Genomic DNA, 8,474 nt, shown 5'->3' with positions numbered 1-8,474 from the left:
ACTGGCCACTGGTCAGCCTCAGGTAGTGCTGGAAATGGCAGTCTTCAAGACACAGCTCCTGGTGTACAGTCAATAGCTCTATTTACTGGTTGTATTTACTCGCCCAAGTACCGCAAGTGAGCACAAATGATTATATGGCAAAACCCGAGTTTTGCAACGCAATGGTAAAATTTACTTTGTATCTGGTTTGAACAACTGGAGGTTTTCTTTTATCCAACTGTCACTTTGAAAGCTTCCTCTACCACCACCCTACCTGTATCTTTCTGTCCTACGATAAAGATGGTGCTAAGATAACATCTACACAGTGACTGCTGTTATAGAGGGAAATATGAATAAGAATAAAAAGATGAATGAGTATAACATCATGTATCGACCACAAAAAGTTAAAAAGACCGTTAAGTGCAGAGTCAGTGTCATCATTATGTTCAGGACCTTGAATGTGGCCTCCTCCTCCTCCTCTCAATTTCTCCTCAGTCATCAATAAAGTTTCTGCCCATTCCTTTCTGGTGTAGGCTGGACAGGTTGTGGGTGGAGTGTGGACTGTCATGGACATTTCACACTATGTCTAGTTAGTCGTGTCAGTGACAGTTTAATCCCACTCTTTCCTGCTCTCCTCATTTCTCCTTGTCCCATTCTTTCTGGCCGTCTCTCCTTAGCAGAATGTAGCTGCAGCCACTGCCTGGCCGGGGAATGAGACAATGCTCTTTTTCTGCTGCACAGATTAAATCAGGCCTTGGCTTTCCACAAACACTCTGTGCACAACGCAACATCTCTTTCAGGGTAAAGAGAGAAGGGAACAAGATTGTGTGCATGTGAGTGAAAGCGAGAGGGGGGGAGAGAGATGGTATAAACTCTCCTTGGTCTTCCTGCTGGCTCTGTTTCAGCACTCTCCAGATTAACTGCTGCACCCTGACCTTTACAACATCCCTCATTGAGCTCAGCAAAGCTCACCGGGGCACGCTCGGGTCGATAGCCCTTAATTTTTTCAGTGCAGCTCGATAGGGCTGTGTGTTAGTCAGCCCAAATCATCCCACTTTTTATAGCAAGCAAATTTTCTGTGACCTATGCTCACTCCTAACTGGATGGATGCTTTTAAAGCTGCATCATCACATAGTCATTATTTATTATTTAGGGGCAAAAATCTGGCATATTTAGGGAACTGTCTGAGTGTAATTGTTGTAATTGTAGAGATATGCACTCTACTGAGTGCTATTGTAATTAAAATAATATATGCGCAATCCATTGCATTACTGCACACAATGATTTTCTACTAAATTGTACTTCTTCAGTTCACATAGAGGCATTGATCTTTGTCTGTTTTATTATTAATTTATACATCGCAAAACTATACATGATATCTTATAGAAAGTTAAAATATCAGCACCTTCTGCCTTGTAATGGAGAAAAGAAGCAGTGAATGAAACCATAACTCCTAAGAAAAACATTTGTACTATTTCTTCAATAACATCATATAGGTGACACTTTTATCCAAAGCGATTTACAATTAAATGAATCAACCATGAGGGTACAAACCCAGAACAGCAAGAATCACGTAAGTACATTAGCTTCGAAAAAGCTAAACTACAAAGTAGTTGTAGTTACCTATGGTAATGCCATAGGTAATACCACATTACAGACCAGCCGGGAGGGAGCTGCAATAGTCTAGGCGTGAGATGACCAGAGCCTGGACCAGAATATTCTCCTGATGTTGTGCAGCATGAATCTACAGGAACGGGTTGTTGCAGTAATGTTGGCAGTAAGGGAGAGTTGACTGTCGAGTGTCACACCCAGGTTCCTAGCAGTCTGGCTTAGGGCTACCAAAGAGTTATCGATAGTGATAGTAAGGTCATGGGTGGGAGAGCCTTTCCCTGGAAAGAAAAGTAGCTCGGTCTGGTCAAGGTTTATTTTCAGGTGGTGTACGGACATTCATTGAAATATGTCAGTCAGACAATCAGAGATTCATGCTGCTACCTGTGTTTTAAGATTGGGGAAAAGACAGAATTAGTTGGGTGTCATCCTCGCAGCTGTGGTAGGAAAAGCCATGTGAGTGAATGACTGAAAGAGTTGGTGTACAGAGAGAAGAGGAGAGGACCCAGGACAGAACCTTGAGGGACCCCAGTAGTGAGAGGACAAGGTTCTGACACAGATCCTCTCCAAGTTACCCGGTAAGTGTGGTCGTTGAGGTAGGATGAGAGCAGGAAGAGAGCAGAGCCTGAGACCCTGAGATCCTGAAGGGAGGAAATAAGGATCTGGTGGTTCACTGTGTCAAATGCAGCAGAAAGGTCTAGAAGGATATGGACAGAGGAGAGAGAGGCTGCTCTAGCAGTGTGAAGTTGCTCAGAGACAGCAAGGAGGGCAGTCTAAGTTGAGTGGCCTGCCTTGAAACCAGACTGGTGAGGACCAAGAAGGTTGTTCTGGTGAAGATAGGATGAGAGTTGATTAAAAGACAGCATGTTCAAGTATTTGGAAACAAAATTAAGAGAGAGAGACAGGTCCGTAGTTGATTTCTTCAGACGGGTTGAGGGTGGGTTTCTTGAGGAGAGGGTTCACTCTGGCCTCTTTAAGAGAGTTAGGGAAGTGTTAATAAGATGGTTGAGAAAGGGAAGACAGTCAGGAGCAATAGACTGGAGAATGTGAGAAGGGATGGGGTCAAGGGGGCAGGTGGTTGGGCGATTGCTTGTCATAGTCTCTTAATACCTTCCCATATTATATTATATAATTTTATAGATATAATTTTTAAAATAACAAAGGATATTTTAGAAAGTAAATGAGAATTAGATTTTTATATTCTCTTTTTTCTTTTACAAAAATCCAGTCTTTATTAGAATTGGTAGGTGCCAGAGATTATAGTTAATTAAAGAGCAGTAATTCAATGAACCAGTGAAATCTGAGGTTTTTATTGTAGCTGACAGGAACTGATGGATTACAACCACTAAATAAAAACTAAACTAAAAGTGTTAAGTGCTACAGTATCTTGTCCAAGGACACTTTGGCACACAGAATTGGGGAGACTGGGGTCAAATCACCGACCTGGTCAGTGGACAACCTGCTCTACCTAAGCTGAAATAATTGAAACTAACGGTTACGTCCCCAACTTGGTCTAGGGGTAGAGGGAGTAACGCAATACCAGATTTAAATGATGTCAGGAGTCGAGTAGTTTATTTAAGGTTGTTTATTGCCAGCAACGGAAGCAAAACGACTTCAGAGAGAGACTAACCAAATAACAAACACAACTCAAACCAAACATACTTCTGTCTAACAAAAAGAAAGGTACACAAACTGAACCTCCCTGACAGCACTTAAACAGGAGAAAACTGTGTTGAAACAAATTGGCTACTCTCCCCTACAGCTTCCTGGCCAAAAGTCTAACAAAGAATCCTAGAGCTAACACTAGCAGTTAAGGAATAACATAAAAGTTAAATAGTATGAGCGGGCAAACAGCTCAACAAGTAATTATACACAGGCAGTTGATTTAGCAAGGCAGCCGACAACAGCAGCACGAGCAGAGCAGGAGGCAGAGGGGGACTGAAGAGCAGCTCCTAAGCTTTATACTCTCCAGCTTGATTAGGGCTCCAGGTGTACAGAGGCACCGCCCACTGCAGAGGCGGAGCTGAGGATCTGGAGCTCACTGAGGCTTAGGAGCAGCACACACACAACAGCGTCAGAAAAACATTGATATTCCTCAGGGGAATGTAACACTGACACAAACCTATATGTTAAACCAGCTTCACTTGTTGCCGAGCTTACAAGGCCTTCAGTTGGCACAGAGCATACATCAGCAACACATACTCAAATCCTCTGTTTGTCTCAGTTTTAGTATAGACTGTAGTCACACTATGTATTTACATACTTGCAAACATATGAGACAAGCACCTTAATGTTACCCGTAGGCAGCTTGTGTCAGTGTACCGTGTGTTTGCATGTGTGTGAGTCTGAGGACGTGCTGCTGTGGACACAAAGCTGGAGAGGAGGATTCGGACAGCTGGCTGACTACACCGTGGAAACTTTGATAGCGTGCCATGCTAACTTCACAGTGTAGTGAACAGCTTATGACTGGACGGCGGTCAAACATCTGCTCTCCCTCTCTGCCCTTCTGTTGGTCTCTGGTGTCGCCAGTGTCCTGAGCGAAACAGAGCGTATCAGCTCAAGTTCAGAACAGCAACTGTCACAAGACGGCATCTAACTAGAATAATGAAATTCAACATGTTGTTATTTATCTTGAACACATTGTGCTTCTTTCCCCTCACTTTTTTAACATGTTTAGGTTTCACTCATCTGGCACATCGACCTACTCATTCCACAAGCGTGTATATATCTATATATCTATATATATATCTATATATATATAGATATATATATATGTTTACGTGTTGTCTATTGTTAGTTGTCCAGGGAAGTGCAGTGTCCAATTTGGTATGTTTGGATACATGATACATTCAATATTAATATAATAAAATTAAAATAAACAAGTGACAAACAGCCTTTAGCAGCCAGTGGAGGAATGTGCCTTCAGTCTGTGGACTGAGTTGAGCGTGTCTTTTTCTAGGTCCTTGGATAAATTAAAGGGGTGATCGGCAACTGGGTCAAACCTCGGGTTAAAATCATCGACAAATTGTTTAGAGATTTTTTATCTCACCATATCCAACTGACGCAGACATTCACACACACATTCATAGAATTACTGTCTCTTCAGCAAGTTGTCTTCAAAGTAAAAAGCACAACATTCATTTTGTTGTTGCAATGCTTTATTTCGAGCAGGAGTACAGAGCTTTTATTTTGAAACGTTGCAAACCTGGGTCTGAAGATTGTGTCGAATGCTTTACAGACATCTGATAAAGACGACATGTTATGAATGAAAAAGTAACACTAGTTCATTTAATTATTCAAACCTATGTAAAAGCCACAGGAGCCACTTCTCTAACTTCACTCTGCCCCATAGACTGTTTATAAAAAAGCTTTGCACACAATGTCCAGCAGACACACAATAAAAAGTAACAGTGTGTTGTAGAGCAGGCAAGGAATAACTCTGAAGTGGCTCCGGAGCATCAACACAGGCCAAGAGAACAGCCCGTTCCAAACAGGCAGGTTGACAACGGGCACTTCACTAGTTTCTTGAGATGTTTTGTTCGTTTGAGGCTGATATGATGAAAACAAAGATTCATCAAAGCGATCGTTTAGTGCTAATACAGAAAGATTGGGCTTTTCCAGACACCAAGCTGTCCATACTCATCATTACACAAGACAACTCGCCAAAACACATTGTTTCCCAAAGAGGCCCAATCCATCACTGCAGAGAGAAGTGGCACAAGATGAATATATCAGACACTGGTAAACAATAAAAGTAACCTTGTGTTGATGGTAGATGGTATAAGAAATAACAACACCATCTGTTGGTTGAAAGTCTTGTCTATTTGGGAGTCGGCACTAACACAACCAAGCCCTCGCACTGCTCATTATTCTTTCTTGCATTTTCTTCCATTGAATCTCTGAGGAACACACCGCTGAATTGTCATCAGGAAACCACTTGTATGTTGATTCATGTTGTATCATTAATTTCTCCTCCTTTTCTAGCCAGGAAAATTCTCCATGTTCTTGTGTTCAGTGTTTGAGCACGAGTCTTATGGGACTTCATTCATTTAAACCAGCCTCCTTACAGTATGAGAGGAAACATAGAGTTAGACGAGGCAGTACTTGAAGGCCAAAGTCAAAAAAAATAATGAGTTTAAAAATAAACAATGATTAAATAAATATGAAATTCAAAATCCTCTTAATGGCTGCGGGATTTTGCCCATTTATAAATACAAAATCTCTAGGCTGACGTCTGGCCTTCAGTCGGACATAAGTACATAACAAAGTGATCAAAGCTCGTAAAAAGAAGCTCAATTTAATTATTTCACCAACAAGCACTCTTGAGACATTAATGGGAATTTGGATTTTAATGATAACACTATTACATAAATCCTTATTAATGGCAAAATGGCTCACAAGTTTTATACACTGCAGCAAGGACATGATCCCTCACTGGTTTACTACATACTGACCACAAATCTTGACAACCAGCTTTTTTTCTATGCCGATTTAACTACAGGAAAAGGACAGGTGTTACCAATGAAGTTCCTTCCAGACATGTACTGATCTGGGGATAATCTCCTGATATTCTCTGGAGGGGCTGTGTGTGAGATCGCAAGTCAGACAGTCTTTCTCCTACCAGCTCCCTGGTATAATCTCTAGATAATGACCGGGTGAATCTATGTGAGAACACAGCAGGAGATTCTCTGGAGGATCAACCACGAGTGAGTGGACATGTTGACGTTTCTAACGTGCACGGAAAACAAAAAGTATACGAATATGTTGACAAGAAAGAGTTGAGCCATACAACGAAGACTTGTCAACTTGCAAAGACAAAGAGATTCAGGAGTTTTGGTGATGCTTGTCGGTTTTGATGTTATGTAAAAAAAAAAGCAGCTAAATGAAATTCAACCATCATTCCTTTTATTATCTACACCTTTGCTTTTCCTTCTGTGACAAAATATCTTCTACTGGAAAAGGATAATTGTGTGGAATGGTGCACGCAGCGTGTAATATTAGCTGCCAGCTCGTACTCAAGAAGACGGGATGTTTTGATTTGTACAACCCTGTCTTTAATGGATCACACTGTGATTCACCAAACACAGGAGTGTGACAGCGAATCTAAAACACAGCATGATGTGTTGGTTTCGGTGAGGCTTTCAAATTATCTTTGCAATCACAACTTGCGTGCTGAATTAGAGGAGATCCAAACACAGAAACTCCACGTTTCCTCCCTAGCATCATAGCTTTGAATTTACCACGTAGGTGTCTTCACAGTCATGTAAAATTCTTCTGACAGGTGGTATAAGTTTGAGCTAATGTAGCTTGTGTTGTCTGTGCAAATGTGATGTGCATGTTTTTCATTGGCAGACTTACCTAAATTGTCTTTTGTCTTAAAACTAATTAAACTGCTCATTTGTTTATTTGATAGAACTCTCCTAAGACATTTATTTGAGGTGTATTCACATGAAAATTAGGGATTTGTGCAGTGTGCCATACCCAAATAAACAGGCATGTAACAGAAGAATTTTCAGGCCAGAATGTGTTTACATCATTTGAAAAGTTACATCATAGTTTCTGAAAATGCAAAAGCTGTAAAATCACAAGATTACACCTACATTTTGTAGAAAAACACATCTGTGTGAAATTGCAAGCCTCCAGGCCAAACTCCAAATGTCTCCAAATGGCCAGATAGTGCTTTTACTCACTATCTGAAACATAAACAAACAAACTGAAGCATTTCTAACCATCAGTCCAAACAGTGTTGAGCCTCTTTGTTACTCACACAACAGTGTGAGTAATATTGTCCTGCACCCTTGCTTCTGTGTTTGTGGGACATTTCACACCTTCACATAGCCAATTCTGATTTGGCTCTAAACTATTTTGCGTTAAGATTTTCGCTTCCGCGGCTGCCAGGTCGGGTGCTGCCTTTAGGTGCTGTCGAAAAACCAAAACACTAGCTTTGATGTTTTTTTTGACATATTTTGAATTAATTACACCTTTATCATAAATAATAATCAGTGTTGTGTTTGATTGCAGCGTCGTCTGGTCACAGCTTCCTTCTGTCCCGACGTACTTGAACTCATCACCTACATGTGTTCTTCTGTGAAGGCACTAGTGTGTGGCGCTAGCTCCACCGCTAGTCACCTTCAATCGGGAAAAAAATCAGGAACTAAGGAATGCTGTATAACGGTCAAACTTCACAATTCAGTACAACATAGTTCCCATTCCTTTCACATGTTTTCAGGAATCACTTTCTGACATGTAGGATATAGCATGTTAAGACACAAATGACATTGAATGATTTTGATTGACATGGTCTTTAAAGTTTGGTCCAGTTTGCTCTTGAAAGGATAACATTTTTTGGGACGAGATATTTGGAGAAATATCCATATTGTTCTTCAAATTGTTTGTATGGTGAGAGATTTGACATTAACAAATTTCCAATCAGGACTGAAACAAGTATTTATGGTGTCTTTGCAAATAATTTCATTGAAATTTTGGATATTAGATATTCTCCGGAATAATGAAGGGGTAGAGCAGGGCTTCACAGTGCAACATGTGTGTTCATATGACCTTGAAACTCATTCGTAGAAAAAATAGTTTGAGAGACAGGTGTGGAGAAGGTAATGTTTGAGAGAGTGACGGATGGAGAGAGAGGGATTTGCCTAACGGATCGATAGCTTGTGTTTGAGAGGTCGAGCTGGGGTTTAATGAGTGCTCAGGGACCTGGATCAGGCTGTTCGCCTCACAAGGCCTGCAAGTGCCAAACGCTTCCCCCTGTGTGTGTGTGTGTGTGTGTGTGTGTGTGTGTGTGTGTGTGTGTGCATATCACAGGGAGAGCTAACCGACAAAAGAAAACAGACACAAACTTGCGTGCGGTGCTGCACTGCAGACAAGGTTTT

The 8,474-nt window shown here is 41.1% G+C and overlaps 1 long non-coding RNA gene across 1 annotated transcript; it reads left to right on the top strand.

Moving 5' to 3' along the window:
• Positions 1-2,302: 2,302 nt before the first annotated feature.
• Positions 2,303-8,185, top strand: LOC117755895. The gene is made up of 3 exons (XR_004612694.1): positions 2,303-2,459; positions 7,504-7,508; positions 8,173-8,185. It is a non-coding gene; the product is annotated as an uncharacterized LOC117755895 (long non-coding RNA).
• Positions 8,186-8,474: the final 289 nt, after the last annotated feature.

This window comes from Hippoglossus hippoglossus, chromosome 22 (genome assembly GCF_009819705.1).
Source record: "Hippoglossus hippoglossus isolate fHipHip1 chromosome 22, fHipHip1.pri, whole genome shotgun sequence".
In the NCBI taxonomy this organism is placed as follows: Eukaryota; Metazoa; Chordata; class Actinopteri; order Pleuronectiformes; family Pleuronectidae; genus Hippoglossus; species Hippoglossus hippoglossus.
Note: the sequence above shows the minus strand (reverse complement) of the source record. Positions and strands in the feature narration are given on the sequence as shown.